Source organism: Mytilus californianus, unplaced genomic scaffold (genome assembly GCF_021869535.1).
Source record: "Mytilus californianus isolate M0D057914Y unplaced genomic scaffold, xbMytCali1.0.p SCAF_7, whole genome shotgun sequence".
NCBI lineage: Eukaryota > Metazoa > Mollusca > Bivalvia > Mytilida > Mytilidae > Mytilus > Mytilus californianus.
In genome coordinates this window covers 33,509,240-33,532,983 of record NW_026262723.1, presented here as the reverse complement: position 1 = coordinate 33,532,983, position 23,744 = coordinate 33,509,240, and the positions used below count along the sequence as shown (strand labels likewise).

Genomic DNA, 23,744 nt, shown 5'->3' with positions numbered 1-23,744 from the left:
TGTCATTCATACTTTAGATATTAATATAATTATAACGCCAGAGGAAGTTTATGATCAATCCTCTTGTTAGACGTGTCTAAGTCAACAGGACCTGGCAACATTAGTACCAAGATTTTTTAAATGTGCGGCTCGCGAATTTATCTATCCCCTAGCTATGTTGTTCAATAAATCACTACAATTGTGCACTTATCCTTATGACTGAAAAATATCAAATGTAATACCAGTATTCAAACGTGGTTTCCTAAGAAACTTTATCAAACTATAAACATATCTCTCTGTTATCTATTATTGGTAAAACGATGTAAAATGTGTTTTTAAATATTTATCTAATTTTCTTTCCCGCTATCAGATAATTGTACAGTTCTAATCAGGTTTTATACCTGGAGTTATCACTGTGAATCAATTCATTTATATACATGTATGACTCACTATATTGATAAAGCCCTTGACTATGGAAAGTTGTGTTTTGTAATATCAGAAAAGCATTCGACCGGGTCTGGCATAAAGGTCACCTCCATAGACTAGAAAAATATGGAATAACAGGGATCTCCTGAAATTGGCTCGAAATTTATTTATCCGAGAGGAAACAAAATATTGTCATAGGAAGACAGACCTCTGACATTTATAGTTTTAAAGCCGGTGTCACCAGTGCTCCATTTTACGCTCTATATTATTTTTATTATTCATAAATGATATTACATGTATGTTATATGACAAATCATGCAACATAAGACTTTTTAGTGACGACACATCATTATATATTATTGTTGAGGACGAGTATGGTACGGCTAAAATTATGAACTTAGATATAGAAAAAATTCACCTATGGTCTCAACAATGGCTCGTTAGTTTTAGTCCAAGAAAAACTAAAACCATGACCATATCAAGCAAAAGAGTAATACCCCATAACCCACCAATATATATGAATAAAACGCTTATACAAGAGGTTAAAAACATAAACATTTAGGGTTAATTTTTCAAGAAAAAGGCTGTTGGTAAAGTCATGTGAATTGTATTATCGATAAAGCTACTCCGCGCTTAAATCTCATTAGAAACTTAAAATTAGAATTTAAGTTATCACGTAATAATCTGGAAGTTATTCATATCAGTTTCATCAGGCCTATATTCGAATATTTTGATACTGTGTGGGATAACATACCAACTTATTTGAAAGACAAACTAGAAAGCATCCAAATAGTGGCGGCTCGTATTGTCTAAGGAGCCACCAAACTTTGTTCGAAAACTAAAGTTTATTGTGATACTGGCTGGGTACCTCTTAGTAAAAGAAGATCCAGACATAAAATTATCAAATTTCACGACATGTTTCATGATCTAGCTCCTGATTATCTTTACAATCTCATACCTCAACAACGTTGCCAAGTTTATTGGTATAATACTAGAAGGGCATTAAATGCTCAAAACACAAACTTTGAACTTTTTTATCAAAATCCCTTCCTACCGTCTGTTATTCGTGAATGGAATAGCCTTCCACAAGATGTATAATGTAATCCATCAAAAATCACATTTAAAAATTATTAAATCGTTATAATAAAAAAAGTTCTTTCATATTATTATACTGGTTGTAGAAAAGGCCAAACTCCGGTTGAACTTCAGTGGCTTCAATGAACACCTTTTCCAGAACAAATATTGTTCATTCCAGCCTCTGTATATGTGGACAAATTGAGAGCAGCAATCGCTACCTGCTTAAATGTCATAGTTATAGACTCATTAGAGCGCAAAGCATTTCCACACTACCAGGAAATGTCAATATACAAATATTATAATCAGTAAGAGAACTCCTCAGTGATGAGAAAAACGAAGGAAACAGGGAGATTTGGTTTATAAATCTTTTGATTTTTATGTCGATTTATATTTTGAAACTTTGTAATTTAACCTTATTTTGGTGGAACATATACATATTATATTTACAGCTAAGACCACAATTAGAAATCAGTTGATAACATCTTTTAATCAAACTGACTTCTGAGCAACCGAAAAACCCCAGAATGATCATGTTATGCTAATTGCTAACTATATTATATAGGATTACTTTACATCATGTTCTCAATATTGTCATCTTGTTAAGGGAGACGGATTTATATAACTTCTTCTTGTTTTTAAATCCCCGATTTTCTAATGTATAATTGTAATTTTTTAAAATAAAATATTGTTTAAACTAAAACAAGTATAATTCATACTGTTATCAGTAAAATTTAACAATTGTTTAAAAATTAAAAAGTGTATTTGCGAAATAAAAATCACTTATTTTCTTTTAATATAGAAGTGTTGAACATATCAAGTCCATTACTTGTACTACTGACCGCCCAAATAAAAAGGACCAATCAATAATCCAGTAATACATTTCCTCTTTATAACTTAAGCAACAAACGTTTCACTCCTTATAAAAAACTGAAATGTTAATGTCATAGTGAATTAATGAAAAATCAAGATTTGAAATTACCATTCTTTATCATTTGTATGTTCAATACTTATTTACTACCACATGTACCATTCAAGAAATTAAACAAATTCATGTATGATATATGCAACAAATGTTACTATAATACATCACTACAATGCACATAAAGTATATATATTCCTAAGAGAGGCGGAACATATCAAGGGGCATTCAAATTCAAATAGTCGAAAATATGATATTTAAAAAAAAGTCAGTATTTATGAAATATGTGTTTCAATTGTGCTATAGTCATGATAGTCAGTATGTCAATGTATTTGAAGGAATCTATTTCAAGCATCATAACTATGATATTTGGATCATATTTTATATTAGAGAGGCGAAAGATACCATAGGGACATTCAAACTCATAAGCCGAAAATAAACTGACAACATCATGAAAAAAAAAGAAAAAGACCAAAAGACAAACAATAATACACAAAACACAACATAGAAAACTAAAGGCAGAGCAAAACGAACCCCACAAAATCCATATAATGCATTATATAGAAATTATCGCGGACTTTAACATTTGTATACACAGTTTATATGCTTAACTTGCCGACAGGAGATTCTTTAAATGAAAGAATGTAAGAATCTGCTCGCACTTGTTTCTGAATAAAACGACTAGCCGATTGTTGCACGTTCAGTATGGTAAATCTGCGACAATGTTTATTAACAAAATTACATGATTATGCAAATTAGTATATCATTCATATATATGTAAAATTATAGAAAATCCCTACTATCAAGGTTTTCAAACATTTAATTTGGAAGTAATTTTCGACACCAAATTAAGGCGATAGTAGTTTATCGAAGTTCAATTCTCTTAAATCGGATAGGAGGTACAAATCAAAATGAAATTAAAGTATGATCTTATCCTTTTGTTCATCCAATATTTTGATTGATCAAATAGAAATATTGTGATTATATGAAAATAGAAATTAAAATCAAGTTTAATGACTATCTCTTCAAAATATCAATATAATAATAGTCATACGAAGTAGTGGCACACTGTGTAAGTACTATTTAACCTATTAACATAGAATAAGTCACCTTTCCTGTACAATGGTGTATTTATTACGTACATGTGTTATTCCATTCAACTTCATAATTTATCAAGAAATGTTTATAGTCTTAATAACAAAACAATAAATAACTTATGTCGTCAAATAACGATCAATGTACTTCATGTACTTGCAACGCGATTAAAATATCTGGCTGATGGCTGCATATGCCGGGCATGCGTAGCTTCTTTGAACAGTGAAACAAGGGATCAGCCGGTAAGCCACCGACAAAAGTAGTAAGCCTAATGACAGAAACAAGTCCTACATAATATTTGACCTGAGTTGACTTGAATGTAGTAGTGTTGCTTTCAAATAAGGACAGATATGGACATAATAATTCTTCAAAGATACTAGGCTTATAATTTTGCACGCGGACGCGCGAGTCACTTGTAACAATAACATAAACGATACCAAGTTTACTGCACCAGAGGCGCGTTTCGACAATTAACAAGTGCTATTTTTATCATCATCTTCACCAATGTCCCTCCAGTGATGATCGAGGTCGAAATTATAAATACGTTTGCCTACCATGCTTATGGCTTGTTATTTTTTTATTCTACGGTTCATTTGATATGTTTAAAAACGTCTTTTAACCAAAACATTCTTGAACAAAACGCCACTTTAGCACATTTTAGATCAAGCGTTACCAAGCGTTACCAAACAGGTCACATAAATGCAGTAATACAAATAAGCTAAGGACAAGTCAGAAAATATAAAACAAGAATAAAGCTTACTTTTATCACATAATATTTATTTATGAAAACTGTGCGAGTACAATTGTTCATAAAATAACGTTCTATTTCTACTGTCTATAAAACAGAACGTATTTGCGATAACCAGTCTGCAGACGTTATCGGTTAATATTATTATTGTGTATATTCTAATTTATTTGATTGATTTAAAAAGAGTCACATGATCAACTATATTTTCAAAAGTAGACTTAAAACAGCAGATAGAAAAGTGATATTGCATGGTTATTTTTAGAATATCTGACACAATCGTAACAACCAATCAAATGAATAATTCAATTGCTGCTGTACCTCTGGCTTATTGACATTAATGATATAACAATGGTAACCTTTGTATGAGGTCGATACAAGGATATATCGACCTCATACAAAGACTACAATTGTATATTGTTTTATATATATAAATTTATACAGTTTGCAATAGTTACAGGTCTAGAGCGGATTAAAAACAATTGGTGTTGACATATTTCTTTTTCTGTTTTGTTGTTTTGTGATTTGTGGACTGTTGTTTGCATTTTCGTCGTTTTTTCTTTCCGATGGTGTTCTCTGTTTTTCTGCGACTTCTAGTTTCTGATTGCCCTTTAATGTCTTCCTCCCCCCTTTTTAAAGAAAACTAATAATCAATTTCTTAACGTTGCCATTTGGTTCATTGTAAACTTCTGCACTTGTGATACATTACATTTGTTCGAGATCTACTACCAAATAATGGTTCAGCTGTATGTATGCGTGTTGTACTGTTTCAAGACTTCCAACAACAGCCAAACTGGAAGGAAATTGAGGCCTCCATGTTGAACTTTGATTTGTTAATCTGCTATGAGGCACTTCTTTTGGGATACCTGTAAATGTATTGTATCGCATTCTTATTCATATCAAAAGACATCTTGAATGTTGCAAGTACTCAACCATGGCAGGCAAGTAAACACGTATCACGAGATAACAAATGTGTTTATAGTTCTTGTGCATATATGACATTAAAAAGAATAGATCAATTCGGCTGAGTCTTTTTAAAATTTGATTAAAACATTATGGCGTCGGTAAAACCAAAGATTTCGCAAGCTTCTTAAATAACATGTTTATGAAACATAATAACCAAACGAGACAACACTGAGCATACAATAAACATTGTCTGGAGATTAATTGATTGATTTTTGGAACTAACAGGTAAAACAGATTCGAGTCATATTAGCAATGAACAGTTTTATTAGATATTTTCTAATAAGTTCTAATCCATTGTTACTTGAATCTCACAGGGACACATTTCTTCAACTGGACAATCCATTTATTACTACGACTAGTGAAAAGAGGTGAGTCCCTGTGAGGGACTTTAACATTGCAGGAATGTATGTCTTCTCTTTAAAAAGTTAAGAATTCCAAATCACTTGATATGGATTCATTGTCTGTTGAGTTGTTAAAAAAATAAATATGGATGAAATTAAGATTCCACTGTTAAAATGTTAAAATGAGGCTTTTAGAATATGGAAAATTCTCTATCACTCAAAGACAGGGGCCCAACACTTGTATACTTAAGGAAGGTAAGTCAAAATGTTATCATAAGAACTGGCGACGTATCACATTGCTGTGTGTAGTTTATAAGAGTCATAAAGGAAGTCTAGTAAATAGATTCAAAAGATGCTGGAAAATATGATTAGCCAAACACAAAACGTTTCTTTTAAATGTATGTATATAGTTGAATGTAATGGACTTAGTTATGACTTGATCGACAATATGGTGAATGCCGTTCCTTGTCTACTTCTTTTTGTTTATTTTTTGTAGAACGGTCTTTTATTCTAGAGGCATTGCAGTTTAATGGCTTTGATCATATATTTATGAGTTGGTTAACGTTATGTAACTGTCGCAAGTGCAGCGTTTAATAATGGAAATATTTCAGAATTGTTTCCCTTATAAAGGGGTTTTCGTCAATGAGATCTTCTTTCTTCCAGTCTTTAAGTGCTTGAATTCCTCACTGTAGCTATCAACTGACCCTGATGATGCTCTTGTTATAATTTCAGGTTCTTTTTCGTCATATAGCTATTCAGATATTTTATCCTTGGCTTTCAATTATTCGGCATTGAGCGTTCCTAATGAAGGAAAATCCAGAAAAGTGCTTCGGACGCATGCAATTTAGCTGTTTTCATTTTTTAATTACTAATCAATGTTTGCATTTGTTTGATAAATTTTTAGCATGTGCTTGTCTAAAATGTAATGATGACCAAAATGAAACCAAATGAATTGGGTCAAAAAAGGTAGTATGGATAAACTTTTACTAGACAAAATCCTTGTTTGGAATCATTCTGGTTGGTTCATACAGCTAGCTATATGATTTGAGCTGGACAAAGTGGATAATACTGTGTAGTTTAACAGCTAAGATAAACAGTATTAAATCATTTTTAAATACTAAGGCAACAGAGAACTAACATGTATTGGAAGAGTTATAGTTCTGACTGTTGTCCTTCCTATCCAACCAGTAGGGGTTCTGAAGGAGCCTCGGAAGATATTTTTTTTAATTTCTTCATGAAAAGAAAAACCAGATCAAGTAAAACAATACGATTATTGTGATGGATGTCTTAAGAAGTCTAATATCTGTTATTTTTGCTGAAGAATAAAAATATATTTCTTTGCTGTAGCGTAAATTATATGTCTGCTGTTTAGATTACCAGATCCACAAAACTAATCACCTTGGACAATTTTGCTATTAGATAAACAGAAATTCGGAGGAGACAAAATTTGACATTTAAGTCGAGATGATTACTAAATTAGCTCAGAAAGTCAATTTTTTTGTTTGGTATGATATTCTGGTCTGTTTTGCAAAATAAGTTTAGATTGGACAACAAATATTAATATATTGACACTGTCTTATAGCTGAATTCGACCATCATAATATATGGCAAGATGATCTTGAGATTCAAATTTATTGGGAATTGTGAACTTTTTAATTAATGATTTGGTGTAAGAAAATAATTCTTTATTTTCATATGAAAAATTTTAAAGAAAGTATTGTATCAATTCCAATTTTGTGGAGCATGACAATATTGAAAATAAATTGGTAGATAAAGTTAAAAACTTAACCAAAATTAATTATCTCATTCAAAACAGCGTTAATTATGACGCTATAACCTACACAATTTCGGCAAACTTGTTATTTTCGTTTATTCATAACTCTACCACCATAACGTATTTAACGATATTATCTGTATTCAGCCACCATATTGTAATATGTTTGTAACTGGATAAAGACTGTATGCGTTTTTAGACCGAATATGGGCTATTAACATCAACCAAATATTCTTAACTATAAGAAGGGTGGTGAAAACCGGAAAAAGTCATGATATTCTGATATGAATATGAACCATTCGTTGACCAGACAAATTGAAGTGGAATTTAGTGCTAGCTGATTAAATTGCAAGCAATCCACAATGAACAAACGTACAGTTAAACATTGTTAAAACAAAAAAGATATGTAAAAAAAATCATCCTTTAAATATAAAATACAGTAACCGTCTTCAATCTCAGACTAACAGGCTAACAGATTGCGAAAGAAAATCTCTCCATCAGTTAACCAGCAAAAAATGAAAAATAACTTCGTTTTTTTTTTGTTTTTTTTTTTTTTTTATTTATCACATTTTTGTTCATAAAAGACAACGTGAGTTTGTGTAAAGATTGAAAGCGATATTCATTATGAATCTAGTGTGAAATAAATGGCCTCCTTTACAAATGTGTATTCAAGCACGTGGCGAAAATGTATAAATTTCAACCGACATAAATAGGCACGTTTTTACTGACACTCTTTCCTTTCCTACACAATATTTTCAAGCAAGTGCCATGTTATCTTAAAGGAGACGTGACAAGATTTTTATTTACTAAATCAATTAGTATAAGTCTTAAAAAAATATTTCGTACTATTTTACTGGTTAAAATCAATCGGCATTTTTAGGTCATATAATCCAGCGCTTGTCATAATCAATGACTTTTGATTAGATAACGGTCACGTGATCGTGCTCATTTCATAGGTTACAAGCTGAGAAAATGTCTCAAACTGGATGATGTCAATCACTTTTTGTGCACAGTTACACGATGGACGGTATTAACAGCAGTTTTCCCTATTACTGACAAATTCAAACAATTGACCTCAGCAATTTTAGTCATTGGGTGCGGAAAATAAACAAGAAAATGCGAAGAGTCCAACATCGTCGATTTACCGATCGGCTTGTTACCATACATATATATTGGTTCGTCTGATGAACAAACTTAATAAAGCGCTTTTTTTTTTTCTCAAATAAAACTTCATTTCGTCATGATCGAAAGTATACATTTCTTTCGTTGGTGATCATATAGTCGTTTTTTTTTTCCTGTTACAGTAAGTGTGCTCTGAAAGCTGAAAAAAGTTAGTAAAGTCAAATTAGGCGTTCGCTAATGATGCCTTTTTAATTACACTTATTTATTTATTTTTTTTTGTTACGGAGGAACTTTTCATAGTTATGTATTATCATCAAAACTTATGCCTCAATGTATATATTTATTGGTTGGAAACCAGACACCACAATAAGTCATATAACACTTTATATTTTCTCCATTTGGAAGATTGTTCACGTTGTCTCACAGTTGAAGAGACTGGATATATTTTTATTGATTTGAGGACCTTTCAAATACAATGTTATTACCTTTTCCCCAGTATATGAATATGTTTTGGAGGCTGTTGTTTTAGTAATTAAAATTGACACCTATAGCATATTTGACCAGGTGAAAGGTAATAAGGCACATGTAGTGTAATTCAGTGACGTGTAATGTTATTTACATGTACCTGTGAAAACCAAACATTTTAAAGAAAAATGTCTTATGTTGTAACAATTAATATTGTCATACTACATTTTCTAAAGTATGCAATTTCGCCAGACCCTTATGAATCTGACTCCAAATTATAGGCACAGTAAAATTAAATTCACATATTTCCATCCCCCGGAAAATATTTGCCACACAAAATTCCCTTTTTGATATATGTCAAAAATGTTTCTTCCTATATGGGTCATGTTTAACCCGGAGGTGGTCCTCAGCTGGCCCCTAAATAAAATTGTGTACTAGTTCAGTGTAAATGGACGTCACACTAAACTCCAAAACATATAAATGAACTAAAATTAAAAAAACATACAAGACTAACAAAGGCCAGAGGCTCCTGACTTGGGACAGGCGCAAAATTGCGGCGGGGTTAAACATGTTTTGTGAGATCTCAACCCTCCCACTATACCTCTAGCTAATGTAGAATAAAGAAACACATAGCAATACGCACTGTAAAACTCAGTTCAAAAGAAGTCAGAGTCCGATGTCAGAATCGGTAACAAAAGAAACTAAGCAAAATGACAATGATACATAAATGAACAAAGGACTACTAGCAGTTACTGACATGCCAGCTCCAGACCTCAATCAAACTGACTGAAAGATTATGTTTTCATCATATGAAAATCAATTACAATCCCTCCCGTTAGGGGTTTAGTATCATACCATCATAAAATATATGAGAAGAACATAACCCGTTTTATGCCAACGACTGGTTTTAGAATAAATGTGTTTATTTCCGATGCAAAGACCCTATGAGTGATTCAATATTAATACCAAAATATGCAATCCTTAATGACTTGACAACAGTATCGTAACTATATCCTTTCCGAATAAGATTGTTTAAAGGTTTGGTTAGCTTTTGAGGTGAATGCCGACATTTTTGTGCTTTGTAAAGAATCTTACCATAAAATATTGGATGTGAAATACCTGAATGTATGCATGTAACATACTTCAGTCTGGGAGAACATGAATTATTTATAAGTTGTAACTGGCTTTGAACTAGCTTTCGGTAACTGCGAGTACTCTTATTTCGGTGCTTTGTGTCTATTATTTCTATGTAACGATCTTGTGAGTTAAGCCAATTGCCATCGATTTTTACAGTCTGTTCTTATGTTGTTCTGTTAGACCACTGTCCCACGTTAGAAGGACTGAGCGCTCACAAACATGTTTAACCCTGTACCTCTTCCTAGTAAGGAGCCTGTAGTTCAGTGGTTGTCGTTTATTCATGACTGTGTTTTTGTTCTTCGGAAATATTGTTATAAATTATGCCGTTATTTTTCTCGTTTAAATTGCTTTACATTTTTCATGTTGGGGCCTTTTATAGACAAATATACGGTATGGGGTTTTCTCATTGTTGAAGGCTTTAAGGTTATACCAACGACACTTTCCTCATTTAATATTAAGTTTCCATTTAAAAAGAAATGGTTTTAATCATCTAATTCTATACCAACTAGACATATCGGATCTTTTTATCGTATTTTAATATATCTACCAAATCAAACTAAAAGTGGGTGTTCACTAGTCCTGATGTCAATATGGAGATTCGAAATGGCGAATCATCTCACATTACCGCGCACCTGTGACCTATGATGAACTCATGGCATGGCACCGAGACCCCCAACTCTAGATTCCTTGCAAAAGCGGACGGAACAGATTGTAGTGGGGTTGATACAAAGTCCCATCTTCACGCCTCCCAGGTCTGCGGATCAATCGAAAAACGGAAATATCATGTCACTATTTTTTTTAATTATATTGTTGAATTCATCGGCATCACAGAGAATCAATGTTTATCACTGTGATGCTTTTTGTTATCGAAAATAAATTTGCGTAATTCCTTACTGTCATTATGAAGAATTTGGAACCCGTGACGTAGTAGCCTCGTTCTCAGTGACTTCCGGGATAGAAATATGCATATTTATAAGGTCGATAGATTGATGCATTTAAATACATATTTTACCAAATATTTGACACTTATACTGCTATCGATGTATATATTTGGGGAAAGTTATGTATCAATAAACATTTTGGAACAAAAATTTAAAATCGTGTCATGTCTCCTTTAAATGTTTTCATCTCTTCTGTATTCATATTTAAATGAAATAAATGAATATCGTAGACCTCAGAATATCATTCACAGTTGATTACTTTTTGACACATCGGTACTGACTATAAGATGCTGGAATTTTATTTCTAATTGACCGATCCTTTGCAATTTTGTAAGGTGTGTGTGGTTTTTTTTTTAATTAAATGTTTGATTCTAAATATCTTGAAAAATACTTTGCTTGTTTTGAAATAAAATGGAAAAAGTAGTGTGTTTCTATTGAAAATTAATCTTTTATTCATTTATTTTCATAATGTTTTCATTTAAGTTGTCCGGAGATTAAAATCTCAAGCCCCTAAAAACGTTCAGAATATGCGTGTTTGGTACCTTATTATGTGCAAGTGGCACGTAAATTAGTTAATGTTCCATTTGATGATAAATGTAGATAGCTGCAAAATACACAAAATAGTTTAAGCAAGTAGAAAGCTGCTCGAAAATACCATTTCCCATTATCTTCATGTGCACACGACATACATTTGATAATATGTTCTCTTTATTACAGCAAAAACTAATAGGGTGTCACTCAATTTATAAAGGCGGGACAAACGGTGATTGGTTTCCAAAAAATGGTCTACTGTAAAACGTGTTATAGAGCGATGATGCTCAAACACTTCAAATGACATTGTCATCAATCAATGTGACAATGTTGTTTAAACAACAGAAGGGGCTACTACATAATCACGACTGTGTAATCCTAATTCAAAATAAAATTGAATTTCATTAGTTGCTTTTTAACCAATATCGAGTATAAATGACAATACAGAAAAGACTTTTATTAAAGCAACATAACATAATATCAACCATATATATGAAATTGAAGCAAAGTTCTATTTATTGCTGCAACATTGCAGCATGCTAATAAAAAAAACTTAAAAGGTTGCTAAGACAGCTGACAGCAGCGAATCACTGAACATATATTTTATATGAATCTCAGCAGTGTGTTGTTGTATTATGTATGTGTTCATTGGTTTTGTTATGTTTGTTATTAACTATTGACATGTATGGGCATACGGTGGCATTTCAATTTAAAATGTATGTTATTTATACATTCGGCAAAATTTTGAGTTTTTCTCAGTTTGTGTAAATTTTTTTTATATTAAAAAAACACAAAAAATATTTTAGATGATCTTTTGAAAATAAATATGTGTATTTGTTCATGCAGTTTTTAAAGACCAAGGTAGTGTACTCTCTGGTCGAGAGTTGTCTCATTGGCAATCATACCACATCTTCTTTTTTTTATATGTACGAAATAATTCATTATTTTGATGATGGAATAAATCAATTTAATACCCATGCGTACTTTTCTATATGTGTTATATGTAAGAATAACGTAAAATGTAAAATTGACGCGAAACAAAATAAAAAACGATACGCCCTTATAAGGATATCAAGTGTTGCTCCTTTTCTAATATTATCGCATTACACTAAAGCATTCACTTTCACTTTAGCCATATGTAGGTATGCTCTTTGCCTGATTGTTATCTTCACAAATTTGCCTTTCAAAACTCTGTTACAATCGAATATATGATGGGCTTCTGTATGACTTGGTCCTACATAATGTGCGCACAGCGCCATATGGTTATCATGGCGCTCTCCGACCAAAATATCTACATCACGGAATCGTTCACCTATGAAAAGATAAGGAAATAAACTTTATTATGTTGTTCATTTTAAAATTTTAAAATGTACATTACATCGAAGAGGGTGTGTACTAGGAAAAGTTCTTATGTGTAGGAAATATTTAAGTTATTATTGATCGCAAAAAGTAGTGTTAAAATATTCAATGTTTGTGTACATCTTATATAATGAAATTGATGTCAGAAAATAGTTTAGCATCGCTGCTATTCACGTAATGGAAGTCTATATATCTAAATTTATTGAAAACTTTACCATTGATTAGAAAATTTGTTATCATTGTTAACTTTTTCCTGATATGCTTATTTCTGTTATAAATATTAAATGTTATGGTTCAAATAGACCTTCCCATTTTCATTTTATCATTGCCCAAGAGACTTTCAAACACAGTTGACTCATTTCTATTAATAAATGATTAGCATAACATTAGTTGTACCAATTTTAGTGCAACAAATAATGATTTCGACGATACATGTCTCTTCAGTGAAGCAGGTTTTTCATATTTTCGGCCTCAAACATCACTGAAGAGATGTTTATTGTCGAAATGCGCATTGGTGCAGTAAACATTTGTACCGTTTATGTTATTACTACCACTGGGTCGATATCCCTGATGGTGAACTGTTAGTTCCCGCGGGTACCACCAGCCTAGAAGCCAGTACCTGAGTACGTCGGCACTGGCATGAACATTTTGATATTGTTTGATTGCGATTTGATGTTATAAGATTTTGGAAATCATTTTTTGAAAAAGGAATATATCTCCCTCATGCAAAACTCTGATTCTTTGTCCGGGTTTGGCTATGCTTTAGGTCCTTTTTTGGTTTGATCAGCTCTGAAAATCTGAACTACTAAAATATTTTTCGTTTCATCAGATTTTACAATTAATAGTATTATACTTGACTGTTGAATTTGCTATATTAAGTTCATAGAATATGGTTGGATAAAATTTACCTCGATCAATTTTGAACATAAATCAATGTTCACCTATTATCCTAAGTTAATCTGGGTTATATTAAGATTTCATAAGTAATTGATATAAACATATATACCTCTATATCATGTACAATGTATATTTAAATCTAATAAGTAGTGTTGAAGGACCAGAATGAGGCAATTGAAAATTAAAAAACAAAACAGTATGTGCTCAAACATAAAAGCTTCTAGTTTGGTGTCTTTAAGATGGATATAAAATCTCTGAAATTTTACTAGACAACGTTACCCAGCCAAACTTTTTAAAAGAAGAAGAAAAATGTGATAAAATGAAATACAAGATAGAAGGTATAATTTTTATTATGGGCAGTTCTTAGAAACTTTTCTTCTTTTTTTTTTTTTTTACATTTTCACTGTTAAATATCAGGTTCACAACAATACATTGTATCAAGTACTTTTGCTTTTTCCTCTTTTCTATGTGAATTATTATTATTATTATTTTAACCAAATTATACATTATACACGTGTGATGGACAGACACACAGAACAAATCATGTTTTTATATGTGGGGAATATAAAAAAAGATACTTTAATTATAACTGCCTATCCACAACGTAAAAAGTTCTAATGAATTGTTCCTCCTTATTTGAAACAGTTATCAAAACATTTTTTATATTTTTTAAAATTCTACCCTTAGTTTTTGGTGGGGTTCGTGTTGCTCAGTCGTTAGTTTTCTATGTTGTGTTTTGAATACTGTTGTTTTTGTTTTTTTTTATTGCCATGGCGTTGTCAGTTTATTTTCCACTTATGAGTTTGAATGTCCCGTTGGAATCTTTCGCCTCTCTTCTTCTTATATTAGAAAGGAAAGTTCATTTACATAGTTGAAAGTTATGCCATGTAAAGCTTTGCTTGAAACATACATATGAATAATAAACAGATCATTACTAGGTATGTTTTTAGTTGATAAGTAAATGGCATTTTACTCCTCCCATTTGTAAATTAATATTTAACGATTGAGCTTGCAAGCAAGGTAACCAAAGATACTACTTTTACCTATACACTCATGTCAGAGCGCTATAACGTTACCTATTTTACTGCACCAGATGTGCAAATAATTTAAAATCTTCTATCCAAATATTTCAAAGTGTTTTTATTTTGCCATAGTACTGTCCAAGATATTCAACTACAGTTGTACCTTAGTCCTTCTTAAGCTAAAACTTGAGATAGCTTAAATATCTGCTCATGTCCGGTGTATTTTAGCTCAACACACTATTCATAGAACGTACTCACGTTTACTGTACATGTCAAAGATAAAAAAAATGTTCTTAACAGATAGCTATGATTGATTGATGATACCACTACAAATGTAAACAATATCATCTGGATTGATTTTTGTCTAATCCAATCAAAGAGGTGATCTCAATATTTAAACTACAGGTCTGGAGCTGATTAGTAGCAATTGGTGTTCTGTTTTGTAATTTGTGAACTGTTGTTTTCATTTTCGTTTTCCCTGGTTACGTCAGTTTTTCTGCGACTTCTAATTTTTGATTGCCACCTTAGTATTTTCTCCCCTTTTTACAAAAATAAATATCAATTATTTACCGTTGCCATTTGGTTCATTGTAAACTTCTACGCTTGTGATACTGTACATTTGTCCAAGATCTAATACCCAGTAAGGGTTTTGCTGTATATCTGTGTGTTGTATTGTTTCAAGACTTCCATCAACAGCCAAACTCGACGGAAACTGAGGTCTCCATGTTGAGCTTTGATATGTTGATCTGCTATGAGCCACTTCTTTTGGGATACCTATAAATGCATTTTATCGTATCTTTACTCATATAAAAGGATATGTTGCGAGTAATCAATAATGGCGAGAAAGCAGAGAAAACGAGCTGAAAAATGTGGTTGTCGTGTTTATAGTTCTTCGCTGTTTTAGAACAATGTCATTGGTTTTATTTATGGTGTCGGTAAAAAACAAAGATTTCACAAGCTTTGTAAATAACACGTTCGCGAAACATTAGAACCAAACAAGGCTAAACGGAGCATACAATAAACATTGCCTGACTTTTAGTTGACTGATTGCCGGTGTTTAACGCCATTTTAGCAACTGACCTTTGACAGGAAAACTGCCAAGCAAAGAAACAAACGATCGGTGTCAAACTTGTTTTGCCACAACCGGGGTTTGAACTCACAACATTAGTATTTACAGGCTTTTCATCACTGTAGATTAACGTTTTTGTTAACATCTAAGACCAATCGGCCACCAAGGGTCAATTGTCTGAAAATTTAAGATGTAACCTTAGATATAGTACAATTATATGATTTGACTTGAACATGCTTTATTTAAATCATGATACTACTAAAATGCTCGCCAATAGGGATCAATAACCTAAGGATAATGTCACTTCACTAGCGGCGGAAATTGTTTGCCATATATTTTCGTGAATAGGTTCTCACCTCCACAAAAAACCCCTTTTGCTAAACCAAACATTTTGATCCATCAAAGTCTTTAAGTTCATTCTGAACAATACAACTACAAAATGAAAAGTAAATCAGATAGAGAGGATAAACTAAAACAGTATGATCCAGTTGGAGAGCAAACTTTTATTGACAAACAGTAGTCTTATTTTACTCAATACTTTCATGCGTGTCCAACAGTCTGTCGAATGAATGAGTTGGGTTTTTTTTTGCAAAAACAAAGATGCAAGTCTTTACAGTTCATTTTCATACTAGTTCAGAAATACTAGTAGTACGTTTTTCAGTGTCCGATTTCATTGTACACACAAAACGCAAGTGGTAACGTCAGAAATTGATGCAGTGTTGGGATCAATACAACTTCGTCTGTATCAAATTATGAGTGATGTGACCTAATATTAGGTTTTAAACAGGGTTAGGGGTCAAAATGGCAAAGAGTGGTCGAATTTTTTAAGTGAAAATCTAGATAAATCATGCCATTTACTTTTTTGCCTGTTAAAACTAGGTGGATGCATAACAAAATGACACACGATACGACCTTTTCAGCCTCCACATTGCAACAACACCGATCCAAGAATTCTAGATCTCCAAATCAGCATTCAGAAGTAAAAACTTTATGAGTAAAGGTATACATGTACATGTAGTGCGTGTTTCAACCTTGAAAATAGCATTTGCAATGTAAATAGCATGTATGATGATTTTTGACAATTCAATTCTTTTTTTTTTTTTTTACATACATGTGCACTACTTATGTTTTCTTACCTAAAAACCATGCTTCCTGCTTTACTCCAAAACAATTTCATAGGACTACAATAATGTGCGTTCAGACTCAACGTATTACACTTAGTTGAGTTATCGATTTACTATCGTACTAACCGTAGAACGAACTGGGAGCTTTCATTGAACTTTTGAAAATAATTGATGTATACTCTTCATATGAAAATTAATGTTTTATTTATCATAATCAAAAGTATTTAGAGGAATTTCAGCTGCAACTTGGTATTAATTTCAGGTGGATATTGTTCGTATATATAGCAAACAATAGTGTGTGTACTCGATTATGCTTCTAAGCAACCGTTGCAAGTAACAGTCGCACGAACGGTTTATAATTTAGATTTATTTCCCCTAAAATTGCAAAGGCAAAAAGAAGCTAAAATATAAAGTACATTTATGATCTATTTGATTTTTGCCTGTTCTATTATTAATACAGGGTAGAATGAATTGGTTGGAATTTTTAGGGTAGGCTTTTACAGAAGATGAAAAAATGAGAGCCATTTTAACATACAAAATTAACCTCATTAATAATGCAATAATGACAAAATAAAACTAAAACTATATTCGTCAGTGCGAGTTCTAAAACATAAATTGAAAATTTTGAATTTGCAGGTGGACCAAAGTTGTTCAAAATAAATATTAACACTATCTTATTTCCATATAGGTAATCAACAATGTTTCCATAATCAGTATCAACTCTTCACATTCCCTAAAATCATTAAAGATCGTAGTTCACGTTTTAAAATTTTCATTATCTTAACCAATCTTATATTTTTATGCATTTTCACAACAATCGTCTTAAACATGTATAAGATATTTTATCAATTATAAAAGCATGAAGAAAGGGTAAAATTATAAGATACGCCCGTAAACGTTTTCAAAAATCAATTTACTATTAATCATATGACAATTGTTCTTGTTTTTTTTCAACAATTCTACACATTGAAGGGTTTTTCATCGGCAATAGAGTCGTAAATATTTTTTTTTCAATATGTTTCAGTTTACATTTTTAGAATGCATTTTATACCAAACAGAAATTCGTTTGCTTCTTTTTGTAATTTGGGGTGTAAAAGCTTTGAAAATTTTGTATGAAGCACAATAAACGATTTTACAACCCTACAAAATTACAAAAAAAGCATTTAGTTCTTAAATAGCACAGAATATTATATACTGATTTAAACAAAAAGATCTCTGAAACTGACATTATCAAGATGCTTGATTTCTTGATTGACAACATATCTGCTACGTTAGAGGACGTGTTTTTTCAACAAACAATCGGCATTCCCATGGGAACCAATTATGCTCCTCTTCTTGCCGACTTGTTCCTTTATTCATATGAGGCCGACTTCATACAGGAACTTCTTAGGAAGAAAAGTATCCTTTACCTTTACTTTCCCCTATTTGGATGATGTTCTCTCACTAATTAAATCAAAATTTGGTGACTATGTTGAACGCATCTATCCCATCGAACTTGAGATAAAGGATACAACAGATACAGTTAAGTCTGCCTCATATCTTGACTTACAACTATAAATTGACAATGATGGTCGGTTGAAAACAAAACTTTACGACAAAAGAGATGATTTCAGCTTCCAATTGTGAACTTTCCATTTCTATGTAGCAACATTCCAGCAGCGCCTGCATACGGAGTATATATCTCCCAGTTGATACGATATGCTAGGGCTTGTATTTCCTATCATGATTTCCTTGGTAGAGGGTTGCTGCCCACAAGGAAGCTATTAAACCAAGATTTCCCAGTGGTGAAGTTGAAATCGTCCCTTCGTAAATTTTACGGACGCCATCATGAGTTGGTTGACCGTTATGGAATATCCGTTTCACAAATGACAACGGATATGTTCCAATTGTCGTAATTACAATCTTGTCCCCTTTTCCCCGAATGTAACCTATCGAATTAGACTTATCACCGGGTTTGTACTAACATGAGCAACAAGACGGGTGCCACATGTGGAGCAGGATTTGCTTACCCTTCCGGAGCACCTGAGATCACCCCAAGCAATAACAAAATATATACAACAGGATACTAAAAATGTACTTAAACTTTGTACCTGTATATAACTTTTTGTGGATTTCTTGTACAATCTCAAAGACCTTGTCAATTTTTGTTTCCATTTGTTCACACGTGCTTGATGTTAACAGAAAGACTCCAAATAACAGAGCCGGAAAAAAAACAAACAATTTCAGGAATGTCTTTTTCGGCATTTTGTAGACAGCATTGAGCTAGCAGTTATTTTGTTTAGCTTATATATCTTATTTAAAACAGCGTAAGTTATAAAACTATAACCTTGAAATTGTCGGAAAACATGAGGTTTCCGTTTATACATGTATCTACCACTATATATGTAACGCATTAAACGATATTATCTTTATCCTACCCAAATATTGTAGCATTTATTTAACAGGATAAGAATTGTATGCACTTTAAGACCGCAAATGGACTTTTAACGTCCACAAAATATTCGTCTTACCATACGAATGATGGTGAAAATTGACAAATATTCGTCTTACCATACGAATGATGGTGAAAATTGACAAATATTCGTCTTACCATACGAATGATGGTGAAAACTGACAAATATTCGTCTTACCATACGAATGATGGTGAAAATTGACAAATATTCGTCTTACCATACAAAGGATGGTGAAAACTGGAAAAGTAATTTTGTTATGATATGAATATGAACCATTCATTTAACAGATCGACTACTTGAAGTGGAATTTAATGCTAGCTCACAAAAATGCAAACAGTCCACATGTACAATTAGACATGTCATTCATAAAATAAACATTTCTGACTTTGAGCCTCCGAAACGTGTACTTCTTTCTACATGATTGGTGAAAACCAATTCAAAGTTTATGTTTAAATTTAAAGGAATCATACACATGACCTAATGATAAGAAAGGTACCACAAGTCCACAAAGTCAGCTTAAATACAATGCTTCAGAGCGGAACATTTATTAAATGAAGGAATGTAAGAGTAGTTTCAAACGATATGAGTATACACAACTTAATTGCATGAATATACACGAATGGAATACAGTCTTCTCTGAACCGTGTTCAAAAATACAATTTAATGAACTTTCACTGATTTCAGATCAATATAACGCAATTCATCCTCTTCAGAACAGATACCCACTTGTAAGTTTCAAGTTGCAAATTGATTGACTGCAATATCTATCGTGTCACGTGTTCTCTTGACAACACGTTCCTATCAATCAGTATTGTCAAATCGATTGAGCGATTTAATTATTACCAGAAAATCTTAGTTTGTCTCATAGAAAATACCAGTAAACCGTATTTTTCTCATAGTTTGTACCAGAAAAACGTTGTTTGTCTCATAGTAAATACCAGTTAGACGTTGTTTGGCTCGTAGTATATACATGTAACCGTAGCTTGTCCCAAAGTAAATACCAGTAAAACGTTGTTTGGCTCATAGTAAATAGCAGTTACACATAGTTTGTTTCGTATACAATTAAACGTAATTTGTCAATACTAAAAACCAGCAAAACGTAGTTTTCCTCATAGTTAATTCCAGTGAAAAATTGTTTGTTTCATAGTAAACAGCAGTAAAAAGTATTTTTCTCGGAGATTATACCAGAATTACGTAGTTTTCCCCATAGTAAATAGCAGTAACACGTACTTTGTCTCGTAAAATGTACCATTAAACGTAGTCTGTCACATAGTTTTTCTCATAGAAAATATCAGTTTAACGTAATATGTCTCCTAGTTAATACCAGTAAAACGTTGTTTGTCTCCTGGTTAAAATCAGTGAAACGTTGTTTGTCTCATAGTTTTCACATAACAAATAAAACGTCATAGTATATACAACATGGATAGTGAAACTTATCAATGGGCAGTTACTTCTGCTTCTTTCCAATTGGCGCCAATATTTAAAAAAAAAGTCAGTCCATCTGTGGCGGAAAAATCAGTCCATCTTATTGATACGCTAGTTAATCCGCAATAAAGAATTAAACTCCATATAATTGAACATGTTTTGGTCCAGTTGTTATTGTGGTTTTTTTCGAGAACAAAATCTTTGGAACCAATATCAATTCAAATAAATTTTCCGTAACGGCTACCCTAGATTTCGGATAAAAACGACATCGGCTTTACTAATTTACCATTCCGTTCGCTGTGATAAAAATTATTTTCAAGTTTCATTTCGTCATGTGTAATACAACAGACGATATTGGGTAGCAAAAGGCAATGTGATCATATATGATATAAGGCATTGGGTATTATCTCATTTCATCTGAGTTGTCGTTCTTACTTATAACGTATGGTCGCAATTGTTCCGGTTATGTAGTAACCACACATTATTCATTAATCCATGTGGCCTTGTCTACAATTGCCTAGAGTCAATATTGATCTAAATTTGCGAGTGTATAAAATATTCTCACGATTCTAACATGCAACCATAGTTAGTGTTGATAGAATATGTTATGGAAATTGAATTTTCCCACCGCCGATAATATTTGTAAAACTTGGTAGATGCAATTGGTGACACAACTAATAACATAAAATCCAAAACCAATGGTATCGACGGAAAGAGCATCCGGGAATCATTTTTTTTTTAAATTTATTCTCAGCTAACCCTAAATGCACGATCATTAAAGATGATACCCTACTACAGTTTGCTTACTATCATAAGAGTAGAGAACCGTATTGATTGGCTCGATCTGGAAGACAGAGAAGCGACACACAAAACAGATCTCCTCGTTTAGCATTATAGACTTTTGCCTTTTCAACTCTGTTTGAAATTTCTATAAAGAAACCATCAATGTATTATGATAGTGAGTTATGATAATCGTGTCCCCGATTGCCAGTCTAATGAAAGGCAAAGAATTAATTACCAATAAAGTAGGAATTGTGCTTATTTTTAAGGAAAGTCCTTTATTGGTGGATGTATCCTCACTTTTGTCGTACTTTGGCAAGATCATTGATTGATGGTTATATATTTCATTACCTAAATGACACAGTTTTGCTTTACTTGTTTGAATGCAAGGAAAGAATGATGTTTAAAAATTCAGAGGTTAAATTTAAATTTTATTTCTGTGTTTTGCCATCTTAGGTTTTCATCTTAATCCTATGTATGCTTGACGGGTGTTTCAAAAGTCTGACGTTTTAAGTCAGGTGTAAACGTCAAATCCAACTGTTCGTTCGTCTATCAGCGGGTAATAACATCCATTCCACTGTTTCGGTTCCTATACATCCTTTGCTTTCAAATATTTGGCTTTGAGCAAAGGTAAATCGAGAAAATCGCTTCGAATGCATGAAGTTTTGTTTTCATTTGTCAGCTCGCATGGGCCAAAGTTTAACTAACGGTCTAATTTATAACATAACAAATATGACAGACATGAACCAACGACAACTACTGAACTACAGGCTCCTGACTTGGGACAGGCACATAAAGAATGTGACGGGGTTAAACATGTTTGTGAGGGCTCAACCAATATTTTGCGTTTTGCCTAATAGCTTATAAATATAATAGATAGATAGAAACTTGAATAAGCAACAACAAACAGCAAGACAAGATCTACAAATAAGTATACTGGCCGAAATCATCCATGGACTCCTTATTGGAGATCTTGCCCTTTAATCACAAATTTTTCCAATATTTTACGGTTAGTCTATTATCTTGAAAGCAATAAAAGATAGATAGACACTTTAAATAACACAAATGATCAGCAAGACAAGATCTACAAGTCAAATTTTGCCGAAATGATTCTTTATAGGAGTGATTGCCGTTAAATGACAACTGGTTTGGCTTATTTGTGTTGTGGGCGAAAACGAAAGAAGATAGAAAGAAACAGTTTACTGTAAACAATAAAATGATCAGCAACATAAGAACAACAAAAACGAGATTTTTGTCTTGAATTCTATTTTAATCAACAATTTGGGAGATAATCCATTGTTGAAGATGCACAGACCTAGGCTCTTTAAATCCTCTAGTTTACAGCACTGAGTCGATACCGCTGCTGGTGGAATTTTCAGTCCCCTAGGCTATCATCAGTTCAGTAAATCGGTACTGAAATGATTAAAAAAAAAAAAATCTTAAATTTTGAAATTATCAGGAAACTAAGGTTTCATCTCCCTGGGTAGAGTTGACTTGAATTTGGTTATTATTTTGAGTTCTTTTTTGGTCATATAGCTCTTTATATGTTTCGGTTCTGATACACCTCGGCTTTTAATATTCGGCTTTGAGTGTTTCTGATGAAGGTAAATACAGAAAAGCGCTTGGAACGACTGATATTTGTAAAATATTGTTTTCATTTTTGTGGTCTCATCGTTCACAAATTAAATGAATTATTGTTGTCCAACAATGTTATCTTATTAAATCTACACCATATGTCACTTTGTTATTTTTACATGATTTTAAATGACTTGTGTTCACAAAACTAAAATTATATTTTACAAAAGTATAGTCATGCTGGTAAATAGAATGATATAGTGACATATATACATAAATCTTAACTCAAAACATCAAATTGGCCGTCACAGTTTTTATCATCTATTCTATAGGAAACGAGAAGAAAACTGAAAAAAAATCGTTTAACAATACCATACAAAAAGGTCACACGTATGTAATACTACATCAATTATATGCAAAATCGTTACTGAAGGCCAGCTGTTTATATTTAAAAGGATCATTTTATCCTACCTTTTTGTTTTTGTGTCATCTGAAGACGGAATAATAGAACTTTATTGTTCG

The 23,744-nt window shown here is 32.3% G+C and overlaps 1 long non-coding RNA gene across 1 annotated transcript; it reads right to left on the bottom strand.

Annotated features, from left to right (window-relative positions):
- Positions 1-11,960: 11,960 nt before the first annotated feature.
- On the bottom strand, positions 11,961-19,277 carry LOC127707628 (uncharacterized). The gene is made up of 3 exons (XR_007984973.1): positions 19,080-19,277; positions 15,367-15,570; positions 11,961-12,830 (listed from the first exon to the last, which is right to left on the bottom strand). It is a non-coding gene; the product is annotated as an uncharacterized LOC127707628 (long non-coding RNA).
- Between the last annotated feature and the right edge of the window lie 4,467 nt (positions 19,278-23,744).